Raw genomic sequence first — 18,243 nt, 5'->3', positions numbered from 1 at the left:
AAATATTGAGAGTTTTGTTATATATTTTTTCTTGCTCGGTGGGTGAGTGCAGTTATACACGATCTTTATTGAAAACTTACACTGAATTCCTAGTAGGCTGTGACTGTCTTTGGAGGGCTCCGTGTTAGGTTGGTCTTGTGACCATCTTTGGAGGCTCCATGTTAGGTTGATTGTTACTTTGCTCCCAAAGAAATCCATGTCAAGAAACTGATGGCACAGGAAATTTTCCAAAAGATAAGAAACATTTCCTCCTTTACGTCTTTTAAGGAGCCTTCTCCAGACAGCCGGACAAGCCCCAGAACCAACCCAGGCGTGTCTGGCATTCCGAATCCCAACCTCCAGGGTGCGCCATGCAATGTTTCATTTTGAAAATTCTTTTTTCCACGATGATGCTACGGGGCTCGCATCCCAGAGACCCTCTCTATCACTCTGCTACTTGGTGATGCTGCAAACTTTGACAAGTGTCTTATTTTTAAAAGAACACATGATGTTGAAAGATGTCTTAGGCAATGTGAAAATCATTATGGTTATATTATATTTTTAATTTTCCAGAACAGGAGTGTGAACTCCACACTGGCCTTGCAGAGTGGGAATGTATGGCTTCTGGAAGGGAATTTGAATTGGTTTCAGGAGGCAAGGGTATAGAGGGTCCTCCCTCAATTAGTGCAGTACGACTGCGTGGTTGGAAGCACCCGCTGTGGTGAATTGCTCTTTCTTCTCTGTCCTGTTCTGGGCCACACAGAGGGCTTTGAGCAGTATGCAGACACCCCCTGCATCTGCCTTCCTTATGCACATTATCGAAGGTTCTGCTGGGTAGTGAGTCCACCTTTTATAGGCTAGCTATCTCTTAGCTATCACACACGGTCACACACAGAGGCGCAGAAATCAAGAAGCATATGCGGACCCACATCTTTACTGGGATTCTCATGAGAGGAAACCAGAAAACAAGGCCCCAGCGAGGCTGCTCGAAGCATGCTCGAAGCATGCTTGAAGCAGCGAGACCCCATGGGGATTAAGAAGAGAGAGGCCTGAGTACAATCTGTGAGGAGAAAGCAGAGCAGGCAGCGCTACTTCTGTGAAGATGTGGGAAGCATGGCTGACTTTCCAACAAGTACTGGACCAATGAAACCAGGAAGCTAGTGAGCATCCACAGGATGTTAATTTTGTACGATCCATCCCCAAATACATTCTCTCGATCGCTTAAATCCAATTCTGTATTCCAACCACCGCGATACACTTGCCAATTTCTCTTCTCGGGCTTCAAGTAAACTTGCCGGCTGAGTCTGTGTTTTTTAATCTGCTTCGGGCCTTCCAGAAATCCAAGGAATATCGACCTAAAATATATAAAAAACCCATATTTTAAATAATAAAACCCATGCCTAAAAACCCATATTTTAATGAGAAACATTTCGATTTCCTTTTCCCAGTTTATAAATTACATCAATACTGTCAGAGATTCTGATGATGAATGAGAATGTCCCTAGCCTGAAGAGGAATGTATCTAAATGAGGGCATGAATGGCTTTTTAATTTCATAAAGAGGATGTATATTGCACTCAGCAATTTGCATTGCAAATATAATTAGGACAAAGACGATCCCTGTCCATTGCTGAAGAAAGGCTGGGAAAGCCTTTTCTATGGAAGATTGTTTTGTTTTTTGTTTTTTTAACCCTAAACAGTTCACAAGATGTTGTCGCTTGATATGCAAGGCCTGAACTAAGCCATCCATCTTGCTGGACTAAAGAATGAGGGATAATAAAACAAATGTATCTTACTGCATGCATAATCAGTTAGGTGAGGGGTTTTCTTTTGGTTTTGTGTTTTCTTTCTATCTAAATTAAATTCAAAATTTCCATCCTGTTAGAAATAGGTTATGTCCTCCTAATGTCTCATGCAAAACAGACATTAACATAACCACTAGATGGCAGTGAACTGGCAGAAAAATGCAGGTTGAGAAACTGGCATTGTCAAAAGACTGGAGGTGAGGAGTGGAGTCTTCCTGGGCACTCTACACCTGTCTCATCCTTGGCCTTGAAAGATCATGGAAGCCATTGCTTACCTTCCAGGCCAGGGTTCTGTGGGAATGCTGAAGGCTCCAGGACCAGAAAGCCTCAGAGTAAGCCGCCTGTGTTCTGGAATCCCACAATCCTGACTGTGACACTTGGTTGGATTTCTAGCTAGTTACAGGATCCCAGGGAACTTTCTGTGCCAGACCTCAGTTTCCCTACCATCTCTGTCAAAGCATTGAGAGCTCTTCCTCCTTTATAGGGCATGGTGACCAGGGAATGGCTCTCTGAAGAGCCTCTCGTAGGTAGAAGGGACGGGACTTAGTAAATGACTTGTATAGAATTTTTCCAAGCTTTCTGTACTTTTTAAAAAACTTTTTAATGCTAAAGCCTGAGTTATTTATTTGTGCTCAAAGTAAAATAAAGTAAGCAATATATATAAAAAAAAATCTGATCAAGTATTTCCTCCCAAGAGTAGTTCTTGGTGTTCAGAGTTTTGGGAAGGTTATAATTGCGATGTAACACCATGGGTCCCAGCTGTCAGTTCTACTCAGTCCTATACTGTCCTATGTTGTGCTTGTTAGTGTTAACGCACAGCAGTGGGTTGCTGGGAGGAGGTAGGATTGGCTCTGCTTTCTTTTCATGCAATGGCTTTCACTATCGTGTTTTGCTTTCAGAACTCACACCTGGCAAAACAGCTTCACAAAGAAGCAGGAGAAAGATAAGTGATTTCTGCACTCAAACATAGGAACTCTCGATAAGGACTGAGGCTTCTGTGAGAGCGGGCACCAGGAGCTCAGAATTGGAAGATGGTGTTTAAAATTTCCCTTCCCCATGAACGTTATCTTCAAAGCATGAAGGTACCATGGCGTGTTCCAGGAAAGATAATTGCCAACGTGGCATTGAAGGGCTGTGACTGGGAGGCTGTCCTGATGATGTCACCTTCGAGTTTCTCCTTCTTGACAACAGGCTTTGTATCGTGTCCCTGTGACTATGCAGCCTCTCCTAGACTGTCAACCCCTCTGGGTCAGAACCCACACTTTCTCCTGTTTTGTTTTGTTTTCTTCTTTCATTGTAATCTCCAGGAAGTTTATAGCTGCACAATACTCTCTTTGAAGATATTAGATAAACGTGGGGCTTTTAGCTTTATGTTGGAAAAATTCTGGCATGCCAGTTGAGATATTTTTAGAGTTAGACACATCTGGGAGCTACGTGGACTCTTTCAGCAAACACTTCATTATGTGCAACTCAGAGAAGGAAATGGACCCTAAGCATTTGAAGGGGCTGGGGAGAAAGCTCATACAGTGAGTGAGGCTGAGTATAATTGGGAGGTGGGTTTCTCCTGCGCTTTTGCACACACGAGTTAATAAAAAGCATTCTCCATGTAGTGGGTTAAGTTAAAAGCAACTCCAGCTGTGTTGTTTTAATCAGAACTCATAGCATAAGATCTCCCCTCACTCAGTGCCATGGGAAAATGTTAATAAGTAGCCAGTCCTATGGGTGAGCAGCTCATGGGAGCAGATGATCAGTCAGCGGGCGTCAACCAATCAGATGTCAGTCAAGTAGTGGAACTACAAACAGACCAGGAGGTTCCCTTAGTGAAGTCCCAATGAGCCCCCTGAGCCTGTGGATAAGCCCAGGCCCCCAGAAAGACAATCCTGCCTTTGGGTTGTCTCCTGCCTTAGCTCCTTTGGCCGAGATTCATATCTAAGTCAGCTTGGGCGCTCTGCCCAATGCCTTTGGATTTCCTGACTCTCCACACTTCATCCCCAGGGTCCAGGAGGCAGGCCTACTACCCTGTGAAGGCATCTCCACTATCACAGCACACCTTCTGGAAAAGCATTTTGATAATTGTATTTTTGTATCTGATGTGTTTGAGGGAATGGAGACTTCTGAGTTGATCCTACTTCCTGGTCACGAAAAGTGAGTAGACATTTTGTGTCACCCGGAAGGATCAAGGTCTAGCTGACTACAGGAAAGTCTGTGGTGCGCAATTAAAGAGAAGTAGTGAGGACTTCACTTTGTCACCTGGCCTGTCCCGATCTGGAGTCCTACGCCTGTGGAGTCCCACAGATGGAATAGAGAACCAGCCTAAGCTTGCATGCTAGTAACCATATATCAAGCATGTGGTGTGATTTTCACAGTTTGACCCCAACAAGTATGAAAGCCTACTGCCATTTCATCTGATATATATGTGTGTGTATTGTGTCAATGTCGTTCATGGTGCCACTTAATGAGTTTCCAAATAACTTTGTATATAAAAGTACATTATTTTTTCTTGTAACTGGTAAATCGATACCCTACCCCCAGAGGCATTATTTGATCCTATGGAAGAATGATTAAGGGAGGGTTGGTTTGCTAAATCTCATGGACCTGAGGAGCACTATTTTGAGGTTTATGCTTTGTAAGCTTCACAGAATCCTAAGGGTCATTTAACAGGAGGTCTGCAGGCTTGGGAAGGATGGCTGAATCAATGACTTCCTTGTATCTTCAGAAATGCAATAGCTTCCGCCGACTCTAAGAATCCATCTTTGCCAGGGGTTCATATGTAAGTTCTTTTGTGTTTTCCCCATTAATTTCAAAGGAAACTGTATGAATAAATGTTTTCCAATGTGTGACTGCAAAAATACAACACAAGCTGTCACATCTGTTATCCATGTGAGTGACTAGGTTAATTTTCCAGCATGAGTTTGGCCACAGTGGAGATTATGTATCACAGTCAGGCATGTATAACTTGGTAAAAGTCCAGCTTCATAATTTATCATAATTTTTGGCATATTCAACTCTCCAGTTACTTGGAGAGATTTTTTCTAAATGACTTTTTCGAAAGCTCAGCCAACAAGACTCACAGCTAACACAAACAAAAGTTCCATTGTCTTCGTTGGATGAATTGTGTTCGCCATGTGGTCTATCACTTTGAAAACGTCTCTCCTGAAAAGCGATAGTGTTCCCTATGGCAGGGTTAGCTTTTGGTTGACTGTTAGTGACCATTTCCTTGGGGGAGCTTTGCTTGCATGTGTTTGTTATGATATACAGTTTTTTTTATTATGGAAAATTGTGGGTATGATGAATTGTGGAGAAGGTAAAGCTGTGTGCTCATCCCCTGGCTTTGACCTCCACCAGCTCATAAGCAAAAGTCCTTCTTCTGTATGGCCCCCTCAACCCTTCTCCACTCTCTGAATTACTTTTAAGCAAATTAGAATGTCATATAGACTCTGAATATTAGATAAATATCTATGTATTATATCACATCCATGTCTCTTTTTTAAAGAAATAAGGCCTTTACATATTAAATGTTGCTTCCACATCAATAAGCATGTGCCTTCTGTCCACATAATTCTGCACAGTTGTCAGATATTCAGTCTTCCTTGAAGTCATTACACATGGTCAGACACCAACTGTATTGATAACTTAAGCAGGTGCATTATTATTATTCTTACTGGTGTTGATACTGTCCTATATTTAGCCCGTGGGAGCTTATTTAACACATATCAATTCTGTTTAGTGGGATCTAAGTAATCTTTGGCACTCGTTTTTATACCTGGTTTGAGAAGATATCATAAGGTCTGCTAAGTCCTCTAGTGAGACAGCACTAGGAGAAAGCCACTAGGGTTGTGTGCTGCTTGATTGCTATACCGTCAGCCTGTGTAGCTAGACCTTGCATTATGCAGAATTGGGAAGTATGCACTGCTTCGTAAAGGTCTAACACGCTAGGGATTCAGGTGGCTGTTTCTCCTTTGAGGTCAACAAGGAACAACTCTCTTTTATCTTACACTCAAAACATGAGGGCTGGAGAGAATTCTGTACTTGTTGCACATTGCATCAACAACATACTACTAATAATAAAACCATCACTCCCACCAACAACATGGATGCTTAAAACCATTTCTTGGTTGCTGCCATTAGCTGTTCCCCTTTCATTTGTGGCCTAGCATCCTAGATCTACCTCAAGTTAATCATTACATGGATGCTCCACCAACACCCAGATTTGTAGCTCAACCCATCTGCCTAAGCATATTGATAGAGTTTAGGGCTCATATTTTTGTTTTAATTAAGTTCTGTGAAATATTATATTTTCCCTCTGTAGTTTCAAGGCTGTAGGTATGTGATGTGTGTGTGTATGTGTGTATGTTTGTGTATGTGTTTGTGTGTGTATATGTATGTTTGTGTGTATATATGTGTATGTATGTGTATATGTGTGGTGTGTATGTGTGATGTGTATGTGTGAAGTGTGTGTGTGAAGTGTGAGTGTATATGTATGCGTGTATTATGGTGTATATGTGTGGTATGTGTGTGTTTATATATGTGTGTGTATTGTGTCTAATTTGCTTGCTCCGTTAGGCATATTTAGGCATGCATACATTTTCAGAAAAAGCTATCTTTGACTTTTTAGCCTCCATTTTCATTGTTGGTAAATTCTCAATGAGACACGTCCCTTGATTCTCATGGCAGTCATGTTAACAGTTTCTAATTATTACATGGTTACGGGATGCTTTTCAGAGGTTAGGCATTATCTTCTTAAGAAGGCCTTCTTATCATCCTGATGACACACATGCTTGCTCACAGCACAAAGGAAAGGAGCCACCTGCTGCTTGGTCTCCATACTGCTGAGGATTAAGGGAAAGCTGGACATTAAGGAAAGAGAACCTGGATCAAAAGAAGAGCCACTTAATTATTTTATCTGACAGGATAGTCACTGGCATGTTTTTTATATTCATTGACTAAAAAAATATATATATTATTGTTAGGATTCTGGAGTGCTCCTTTCCTTTTTAAAAATTTAACTACAATCTTAGTCACTGTTCTAGTGCTGTGAAGAGACACCATGACCAAGGCAACTTTTATAAAAGAAAGCATCAAATTGGGGTCTTGCTTACAGTTCCAGAGGTTGGTCTATTATCATTATAGTGGCAAACATGGCAGCAGGCATGTCCCCTGGTGACCAAGCATTCAAATATATGAGCCTGTTGGGGGGGGGGAGGAGTCCATTCATCTTCAAACCACCCTTCCTCCATAACTTTTACTTTGATAATTTTCAAATCAATTGTGTGTGTGTGTGTGTGTGTGTGTGTGTGTGTGTGTGTGTGTTAAAGAGCCTTTATTCAGTTCATACACATGTATACAAGAGGTGTGCTCATTGCTAGATGAATGAGCATTGTCTGCCCAGACTGAGCACTGAGCATAATGCTTTTTGACTCCAAGTTTTCGTTTTTTTATTTTTTTCTCCCAACATACTATTTTTATTGATTATCTGGGAATTTCACATAATGCACCCTGGTCACAGTCACTTCCCAGTCCTCCCAGGTCTGTCCTTCACACTTGTGACTTCCCCGCCTCTTGTTTTGCTCATATACTCATTGGAGCATCATCAAACTCCCATTTTTTAAAATGAATTAAAGTGGGCTACACGGAGTCCAAGATTTTTCAATAAATTAAAGATCTGTGGTCTTCAGGGCCAGAGAAACTACTGGAGAGTAATGCTGGAGCTAAGTCCATTGGCTAGTCCATACATTTCATGTGTCATTGTCTATGTTTCTGTCTCTATAAGGAAATGTTTGAGGCAGGCTGATATTATAAAGAAAAGATGTATATTTAGCTTATAGTTTTGAAAACAGAAAGTTCAAGATTGGATGGCATAGTTAGTTGTACTCTAGCAAGTTCCTAACTGAATATAACATCAAATTGAACAAGAGACCAAAGAAAAGGAAGCCAGAGATAGAGACAAAGGTTGGGCTCCCGTTTTATAATAATTTAGTCTTGTACAAACAGAGTCTGAGCTTCCACAGAATTACCTAAGTCCTTCCCAAGGGAACTTATCAATGATGTCAGTGATGTCCCACTAGGGCCTGCTTCCTAACATCACTGCACTGAGCAAGCACAAGAACCCTGGAGAGGCAAGCGACACCTGAACCACTTTATTATGTTTTATTGAAGTTTTCTTTCATATGCACATTTTTGAATAGCAATAAAAATATTACAAAAATCCACACAATGTTACAGATATTTCTCATGTTTTTAATAAACATTGCCCATATTTTATCTTAGTATCTATCAGCTGAGGCTGGTTTCTTATCCGTCATGACAGATGTGGCTATGGAGTCCCGGTGGGAATATGACAGTGTTTGACTCTAAGTTCCTTCATCACACATTCCTACTCCCCATGTCCTAGCCTGTAAAGAGGAAATGTGTTTGAGATTTCCAAAGGTCTCGTCTTTCTTCTGTAGAAGATTCATTTTGCTCTGTATTCACTAGCCATCACAGAAACTACCGACCTGACTGCTATGTCTTTGTGGTACTTTTGTGGAGTTCCTAGGAGGTCTTTTGGAAAACTGAAAGAGTCCATTTCTAGTTTTAATCATTGAAGGGCTGAATTAGGATTTGTGGGTTATTATAGCAAGTGTTAGTATGTGCTAATGGTTACTTTAAGTATCTGATTTTTTAACATATTCCTGAACTCTCATGTGTAAATGGAACACCAGTGGGTTGGTTTGTTTGTTTGCTTGTTGTTGTGTTGGTGATTATAAACCTGGAATTACTCTTATGTATAGTTACTAAGTATTCTTCTTGTCATTTTACTCTACAATTAAAACTTCAAGTATGCAAGGGAAAGTAGTTTTGTTTAGAATTTACTGACCTACTGCTTCAGAGTGGGTAGGAGAAATGTCACTCGCAGTGGTTAAGTCCCTGGGGCATCAGTAGTGTTAACTCAGGATTTGAAGTTTGTGTGTGGATCCTGTTGAAGGGGTTGGAGTGAGTAAGAAATTAAGCTTTTTTTTTTTTTTTCAAATTAATGCTTATATGTTTGAGAAATAGTTTGGGGAAAGACATAGTTTCAAAGTTTATTTCATGGAAACAAATTATAAAGTCACTGCAACATATATCAGTTTCAAAGGCTGTGGGCTAGCAAAGAATTTTCTGAATGGCATCTTCTCTGTGTCTCTGTCTCTGTTTCTGTCTCTCTGTGTGTGTGTGTGTGTGTGTGTGTGTGTATGTGTGTGTGTGTCTGTGTCTGTGCCCATGTGTCTGTTTGTATACGTGTATGTATGTGTGTATATGTCCATGTGTGTGTATGTGTACATCTGTGTATGTGTGTGCCCATGTGTCTGTGTTTATGTATGTATGTGTGTGGCATTCACACATGTACATGCTCAAACAATTGCTGATCATGCTTCAAAAGCACATGGCTAGCCTGGGGCAGGAACTCAGGTACAGCTGTTTCAGAACATACAGAAAGCTGGAGGAAAAGGGGGCCCAGGGCTGAGCCATAAGCTCGGCTGCGGGCCCAGTGTCTTACTCCTGACTTTACCCTGGCATGGTGGTTCCAGCCTTTGATGTAGGACCTCCCTAAGGTTTCCACCTGCTGAATCCATCCTTTCTGAATGAGTGCTTTGAAGCTGTGGGGCTTTTACATTGATCTGAGTGGGACTGCCTGGGCTGTCCTGCCTATGTAAAGGAATGTGAATAACTCAGAGAGACCCCTCGTCCCTCATGACATCCTTTGGAGCTGAGGGGGAGCCATCCTATGAGAAAGATCCCAGTGTAGATGGGTTGTTCTCCTCCTCCTCTCCTCCTCTAGGGAAGCTCCTGCTGGAGACCTTTGAGCGTGCAGTGGGACACCATTCAACTCCATGCCTCTTATGAATTATGCTGCCAGATTTAGGGTGAGCCAGGCTACTCTTCAGAACTGGGTGAACCAAGCTAATTGCAAACAGTCCTGTGCTGTCTGGCAGCTGGTGCTCTTGAGGGGCCAGGCCAAAAAAGCCTGGCCCTGTCTCCCACACTGCATGGGGCCAGGCTTAGTTTATGCTTGGCTCCTCTGGGCCAGGAATGGCTTGCTTCAGCATAACTGGAGGAAAGATGTTGTTGGCTTCTTTTTCCCCCTTCAGCTGCTCTCTCTGTTACTTGCTCTGAATTAAAAGGCCTGGGCGCTTTATTACATTTCCTCTGTTTGGCTATGTCCTGCTGACAAACGCAGCTTCAGATGGATGCCTTTTGCTGATGCTGTGTCTCTTCGACTGGTGTGCAAGTCCAGCCCGGGTCCCCTTCAACATGTGGCCTCCACAACCTCGCTGCTAGCAGGGAGTTCGATGCTCCGCGCAAAGAGAAAAGGTCGGCTGACCTCCCTTGCCTGCATCCAGTGAAGCTCTCTGCAGGATTCAGAACACAGGGGTCTGAACAAAGATGCCTCTGAATGCTGAGCCTGGCCAGAAAGCGCTCTAGAGCAGCAGGAGGAGAGTTCCCAGTCCAGCGTCACAGATGCCCGGGGTTCAGGAAGTCTTCAGGTTTCTCTAAGTTTGCTTTCAAGTGGAAGTTCCGGGATAACAACAGAGACTCGTGAAGCTAAAGACCAGGATGTGGTCCACTGAGTAGACACATGGCACACATTCTCCTCAGGGCTCCTGTAGGTCTATTTCCAACCATTAATAGCAGCATTTCCCCCTTTCGTGGATAACCTTTCTGTGATTTCAGTTGCCTAAGATCAACTGTGGTTCAACAATTAAATGGAAAAACCTAGAAATAGATCATCCCTAAGCTTTAAATAGCACTTTCTTCTCAGTAGCCTTTTGAGGTGCAGCCCTGTCCAGGATGTATACCAGTGTGTTCTCCAGTGTGTTCAGGCTACATATGTTACTCGGTTGTTACATTCAGCTAGCAGACTGGCTTCCCTTGTGAGTCCAGGTAACCCCTACTTTCCCTACAGCAGTCAAAGGTGGCAGCAGCAGCAGTGCAGCTAGGGAGAAGATGAAGTGGGAATTTCTGGTTGCTTTACAAACTCGCTTGTGTCACATCATTTTTTTTCCCTGAAGCTCTCTTGTGAGAGGGTGCTTTGCTGGAGCACACACATGAAAGGGCATGTGATGTTTAGAAAGAATATAAAATACAAACCACAGATAGTGAGGACCCTCTTGTGTTGCTACATCTTGCAAAGCTTTGCTGATCTCTCTTCTTAGCTGGTTGTCACTGGTCTTTGCTGGTCTTCACTGGTCTTCACTTCATAGAGAAAAATGCACCAAAGATTCCAACTGATTCTTGGCACTTCTGTTGACTCGTGTGAAGCGGGAGTATGTGAATCTGCTCTAAACTCCCCAGCCAGGACGCACACACTCCTTACTACCCGGCCAAATGATTTTGGATTCAAGAGTGAATGACACACATGTGGCCTTATGTTTAATATGCCCTGAGCAGCTCAACGGCTGGGCACTTCCAAACCTCCTCTCAGCTAACATATTCTCCCCTCTGATATTCCTGAATTATTAACTTACTAAAACCTATTTTCATCCTGCATGCCAAGGACCCAGGCCTGCCTGCAGACCGCGTGAGTCACAACCTCCGACTCTTACATCTTGGCCGCGTCCCTGGCTTTCTGTCTATCTACACTTCTTGGGCTGGTACCTTCTCCTCCCCACTCCAACCACCATCCGGAAATGGTGAATCTCCTCCTTCATGTTCCATGCCTGGGAACCTCAAAGTCCCCACTCTGTCTCCCTGCCCAGTCATTGGCTGCCAGCAAATTTAATTACCAATTTGATCCAGCTGGGGGGCAGAGACTGTCAGCATTTCACACTCAGATATGAGTTCCTATGTAACTTGGGAACCCAATTAACATAATACAAGCAATAAACCAAATCCACAACACTCATGCCAATTCAGCCCTTTCTTGCAGCTTCTGTTGGATGGAGCCTCTGCTACTGATTCATGTTTGGTGTTTGCTATTGGACTGGACAGCTAATATCCTAACAACGGAGACTGCAATTGCCCCCAAAGAACAGCTTCTAAACATAGCCACAACCCTTTCTTCCTATTAACCTTTCTCAGCTACCTCTGGTCGGTGGGCTAGAAGGGAGGTTGAAGCACTTATGAACCCTAATTTAAGTAGGCTTTGAAAAATCTAAGCCTACAAAGAGATGTAGGTTCCTCTAAGTAATAACATTAAGCTTCTCAGTAAGGAGGGAAAATCGTGTGGCGATGCTGCTAAGATTAGCAGTGTACAATATTTAAAGAGGAAGAGACCACACTCACACGACTTTTCTTACAGAATGTCGGGAAAAATGATCTACTTTATAATAATAGTTGTCAGTTTCTCCCCGAGTGTGAGTTATAAATCAAGCCTTATTATAAGCACATATATACAAAGATGACATCATGTGTGTACAGTTTAACTCCGCTCACTGTTTTACAGATCTTGGATTACATCCCTCAGCAAATAAGAGAGAGACCACTGGTCTCATACACCACACTGCCTAAGTTCTCAAATCATTCAAAGGTGAAGGAGTGGTTCAAACACTCAGACCTTCTTCTTTTCTCAGCACGCATTCCAATGTTTTTCTCCCACACGTATCTCCTTCAGGAAGTGTGGAGAGAGCCTGCCTGGGAGAGTGTGTCAAGTGATAGTGTGTGCCTGTTGGAAAAAATTCTGGCATGAGCAGAATCTGCATAAGGCTGTTACGCTAATGTGAGATTGGTGATCCCAGTAAGAGTTAAGCATCTTGTTTTTCTAAAAGCTTTGTCATTTGTGTTAAAAACAGAGGAAAATATAACATTTTATCTAATCTTTTCTTCCTGAAGAAAATAATCACTGCCCTACACATTCTCCAGCAACAATCATGTACCCCATTTGTAGCAGCAGCCAGGGATTCTGTGGGAAAACAGCTGACCCACTTTCATGTGTGCCTGGGTGCTGATGGCAAAGGTGGACACACTCAGGTGTATGCGTGTGTCAAGCGAAGAGAGGGAAAACAGTTTACGATGATGACATGGTCCATGTGGAAATTATTACAGCTGTTTCTAGAGCATGGTTTCTTCATTCATGGTCCCCAGACCCATCTTCATTTCATGTTTTTATTTGACACTAAAGAATTAATTTGTCATTATAATTATTTAAAGTTGTTAATTAGGAAGATAGGCTACCTGCATTAAACAGCTTATCTCAAATCAGTCATGGGCCTACAACTCTCTCAAGAGTAGATTCGATTCCTTTTAAGCCCTGGATTACCTTGAGTTACTTAGTTCACCTGTTCAAAACAAATTAGAAATAAAGGAAGAGAGAGAAGCCTACCCTGAATGTGTGGAGCTTTCAAATGAAAAACCCCGGCAGATGAGACTGCAGCAGAGCTGGTCTCCTGTGACTGCCGGGGATGCTCTGTGGGCAATTTTCTAATGGAACATTTTCTTGTTATCACAGGGAAACAGCACAGGGCTGGGTGCATTCTGATTTCTGTGACTAAAATTTTTATCTCCAATTACCACAAACAGAAAGCACAAATGGAGGCTTGAAATTCAAGAAAAAAAATATTTGTGCATGAAAACAAATATGTGGGCACATACACACACATATGTGTGTACACACATGCACACACACATACAAACACATATACACACGTACACATAATATATATACATGCATGCACACACACACACAAACACATTTCCACACATGTACACATCATATATATACATGCATGCACACACATACTTGCTAGCAAGGCTGAGGAAATCTGAATATCGATAGGTTATATTCATGTCCACTTCCTGGTTGTGATTATACCATAAAATAGTCATAAAATATTAACAATGGGGGGATAAGTAAAAATATGCCAAAAATTTCTTTCCTTTCTTATCACTTCATCTTAACATGTATTTATCTCAAAGTAAAACTGTTTGATTGTTTTTTTTTTAATTATAAAAGTAAAGAGAAAAAAGTACATGCTGAATTGTACGATTTTTTTTTAATTTCTAAATTACTGGCATGTTATCACAGCAAATAAAAAATGAATAGAAACAGGGGTTCTAGTTGCTTCCTTGTTACTGTAACTAATCAATGACAGCAAAGTAAGGGAGGGAGGACTCTACCTCACTTTTCACTTCCTGACAGTCTGTAGTTACCAGAAGGCAGGTCAGGAACAGTGGGCAGGCACTGATGCCGAGATCACAGAGGAGCATTGCCTGCAGGCTTACCGTCATGGCTTGCCCAGATTGCTTTCTTCTACAAGCCAGGCACATTCACAGAAGGCTAGTCCACCTCATATCAATCATTCATTTTTAAAATGGTACCCCAGGCTTGCCCACAGGCCAACCTGATGGAGATAATTCCTCAGGTGAGGGTCCCACATCCCAGTTGACTGTAAAACCTACACATTTGGCACATTGACAAAAACCAACCAGCCACAGGTATAGCCAGCTTCCGTTTATAAGGTCAGAGGCTGTGCTGTGTGCTAAACCAGCCACCTAAATTAGAGTGAGCTAAGATACCAGATTGAAGAAGTGTTTTACCTTGATTTGGAGAACCCAGTTAACACTAAAGCTTTCATAACTATGCTTGGGAAAAACAATAAAATTAGATAAGTCAATTATTCTTTATGGTTATCATAAAGACATTTACTGACAGGAAGAATATATGCATGTTTGTATTTCAGGGATATAAAAAAGGGGCATCTAGGAATAGTTGTTAATGTTTTCAAAGAAAGTATGGGCTTCAGGATTGGATATGAATTGCAGGAAAAGAAACTCTGTTTCCTGTCTCTACTATCTGCCTATATGTCAACCTACCTATCTATCATCTATATACTTATCGTATATGTAATATATGATCTATGGCATTATTCAGAGGACATGTTTTGACCTCTTTGAGATCATTGAATTAGGACTGGACAGATGGCTCAGCGGTTAAGAGCACTGGTTGTTTTCCTGAGTTCAATTCCCAGCAACCGCATGGTGGCTCACAACCATCTGTAATGGCAACTGATGCCCTCTTCTGCTGTGTTTGAAGAGAAATAATTGAATTAGTTTCTATATATACTATTACGTTAGACATTGAAAATAATAACACTGAGGGCTTCCGTAACTACAGCACACCATTATGATCAGGAAACAGTCACAGATGCAATCCACTAGCCTGGCAAAAAAAAAAAAAAAAAAAAAAAAAAAATCAAGCAAAACTCTAATTTGGGAGTCATTGTATGAACAGTTAACCACCACAGTGCATGAATCATACTGGAAACTGGAAACAACCCAATCTCGGGTTCCTTCCAACAAGAGATGCAGACTTCCCTCTCTGTTCTCACATGCTCCTGTTTCTTTGGCCCAGTGGCCATGGCAGAGCGGTGAATGGCTTCATATGCTTTCTGAAGCACGTACAGGACATTACAAGGCTGTGAGATAGATAACTTGCCATAAAATCATTCCAAGCCAGGCTTTGGGCACAGGGTAATTAAACCTTGCGTAAGGACATTTATTACTTACCAACCTGTCAGAGTCCCTGAGACGTAGTAAATTCTTGCCTCTGCACAGCCAAGTTACACAGACAACTGAACTCAAGGGATGCTGTCATAGTCACTTGTTGCTGTGATAAAACACTGCGACCAAGGAAACTCATAAAAACAAAGAGTTTGGTTAGAGTTCCAGTTCTAGAAGGCTGGCCTCCATGATGGCATGGCGGAGGGACGGTCATGGGAACAGCTGAGAGTTACACGTTGAACCACAAACAGGAAACAGAAAGGCTAACTCAACATGACAGCAGTCCTTTGAAATCCCAGTGACACACTTCCTCCAGCAAGGCCACACCTCCTAATCCTCCCCAAACATCCACCAATCAGGGACCAAGTATTCAGGTGTTCAAGTGTTGTGGCATCATAATGCAAAATGTATTTTTTCAAACTTCACAAATCCTCATAGGATTTCATGATCTCAATCCTGTTTTAGATCCAATATCTCTTCTGAGACTCAAGGGAATCTCTCAAGAGAATCCCTATAAACTAAAAGAGCAAATTGCCTACTTCCCACATACATTGAACATACATGACTGTTCCAAAGAGGGGGATGGAGGGGCGGCCCAGTGAAGAAATGCTGGACCAAAACACGACGGAAATCCCACAGAACAAACTGCAAAACCTGCAGCTCCCTCAACCAATGTCAAAGGCTGAGCTGGTTCCACCCTTAGCTTTGATACCTGCTCTATCAGCTCCTCCACTCCCTGATGCAAAGCTCTCCTTGGCAGAGATCCCACAGCCGTGGCACCCTTAACATCTCGGGGTCTCTAACAATCCAGACTTCACTTTCACAGCACCCCACAAGCAATCAGTTTTCCTGTGTGACCCTGAAAAAAAAAGAGGATTCCCTTTAAAGTGCCTTCCTCAGAAAGCAGCATAGGCCAGGTGACACGTCTTTCCCATCTAATTCAAAAGGAATTTGGGTTGCTTGAGGGTCAGCCTAGAGGCGGGGCCACAGCCTAGAGGAGGGGCCACAGCCTAGAGGAGGGGCCACAGCCTAGAGGAGGGGCCACAGCCTAGAGGAGGGGCCACAACCTCCAGGGGAGAGAACTCAAGGGAAAGGGCGGGGTCCGCTGTGGAATCTAGGAGAGAGGCCAGCTGTGTTGCAGACATACTAGGTCTGATGAGGATAGAGCTGAGTGGAGCCTACTGGTGACTTGGCATCAGCTTAGCACAGGCAGATCATTCAGCTGGCTAAGAACAAAGTCAGACTGGACTGTGCGGTGGGGCAACCTCACTGCCTTGGAAAAGATGCAGAGAAAGCTCTCCCTCGGTGGCCGTTCTTATTTTCACTTAAGTAGGACGCCCTGCTCCCGTGGCTATTTCATTTGAAATTCTAGTTCACACAGTGAAACTCTCCATGCCCACACTCTACTCGTCAGAGTCCTGACCACCTTCGCCCCACCCTCAAGAATGTCCGTATGGTATACAGTCCTGGAAAATGAAACCCACCAACTCTGGAGCTAATGAAGATCTGCGTTCTCGTGTGTGCTTCCTCTGCTTGTTTCTGAGCCTGCTGAGGTTTCGGGGCCCACCTCTGCATTGTCCTGTGAGAACTGTGGCACCCACATCAACACTGGCTACTGCGTTGTGAGAAATAAATTATCATTTGTCTCTAATCTAGAGTACTCATGTCTGTCAGCACATGTAAAACTGCAGTGAATGAAGGTAGCTTGATGTGCCATCAGTATAGAAGCAGTTATGTCATAGAAAACAGACAGTAGCTGATGTTTCTAGACAGTGTGGTGGCTCCAAAATGTGCTGAAATTCTCAGAGGAAATGGTTTGCACTAGACTCTTGCATAAGGCCCCAATAGACCACACTAAACCAACTTGGAATCACTCATGGGAGCAGCCCACAGTGCTGAACCAAAAAATAAGTGGTTAGTGTCTGACTTTCCAAGGAACCCAGGGGAAGAAAGAAAGTAGCCAAATTTCCCAAGCAGAACAGTTTCAACCACCACGGTAATGAAGCACCCTCTGGAGAGTATCCGGCATGAAGCAGGCATTACCCAGTCAGTCGCTGCTCTATGGTTCTGTCTCCCCACCCCGCCTCAGGGAAAAAGGAACTTTCAAGTGACAAATCTGTGCTTTTTTTCATTGATTGCTGCGTGTTTGTTTGCTTACTTGCTTATTTGTTTAAGGGAGAGGGGTTGTTTCAATCTGTCTGTAGAAAATCAACCTCTTCCACTAAGTTAATCACAAACACTGCATTTCATGGGAACAAAATGCTCCTGGCTGCTAGAATCACAGATAAAGTCAATTAAGATCTTTAAGGTAATTTTGTCTAGTCTTGCTTGGGTCTTTTGACACAGGGTAAACAGGGATGGGTTTGGAGCAGATCAATGAGCACCCTGGGATCATTGTACACGCCACTCTCCTTCCTGCCTAACTGCTTTATGAAGACCACGGACCACTTGCTCGCTCAACCAGCTCTTACTTTCATGAGTGAAATACTCATTCCTTAGCTAATGAAAAGTTTGGAGCTGAGGGTGTCCATCAAGGTTCCTCTCCTGAACTGTCTCAGGCACCAGAGGCATGGCCCTACTTCTGGGTCAGTGTTGGGAAGTCAGAGGTGAAGGGAGTGGACTGATAGGGACAGGACAAGACAGAAGAAATGGATACAGTTGCCCTGCCCATCAAGATAAGACAGAACTGAACCAGGCTTCAGAGTGTCTAAGAAACAAACTCAAGTAGTCCACCTTGAGTTCGGTTCCTTCCTCTTGTGCAGCATCCCACAAGCCCACAGTATGTCATCTCAGCACACACACTTAGAGAATGTTTCCGGAGAAACTGGGTGATGGCAAATCTCTCCTAAACCATGATATAAAGCAAAAGTTCATTCAGAAAGTATGCTTCCAATGCCTATTGTGCTTTAACTCAAGGCTATCTGTAAGTTTAACAACTCATTCAAAAATATCTATAAGCTCAACAAAATTATATGGCTGATCTAGACAATGATGATTACATTACA

The 18,243-nt window shown here is 42.8% G+C and overlaps 1 long non-coding RNA gene across 1 annotated transcript; it reads right to left on the bottom strand.

The window, feature by feature from the left end:
- Positions 1-885: 885 nt before the first annotated feature.
- LOC116089356 lies at positions 886-15,447 on the bottom strand. Its single transcript, XR_004118305.1, has 2 exons — positions 15,245-15,447; positions 886-1,334 (listed from the first exon to the last, which is right to left on the bottom strand). It is a non-coding gene; the product is annotated as an uncharacterized LOC116089356 (long non-coding RNA).
- Between the last annotated feature and the right edge of the window lie 2,796 nt (positions 15,448-18,243).

This window comes from Mastomys coucha, unplaced genomic scaffold (assembly GCF_008632895.1).
Source record: "Mastomys coucha isolate ucsf_1 unplaced genomic scaffold, UCSF_Mcou_1 pScaffold14, whole genome shotgun sequence".
Lineage (NCBI taxonomy): Eukaryota > Metazoa > Chordata > Mammalia > Rodentia > Muridae > Mastomys > Mastomys coucha.
The sequence above is the reverse complement of the archived record's forward strand: the minus strand, read 5'-3'. Positions and strand labels throughout refer to the sequence as shown.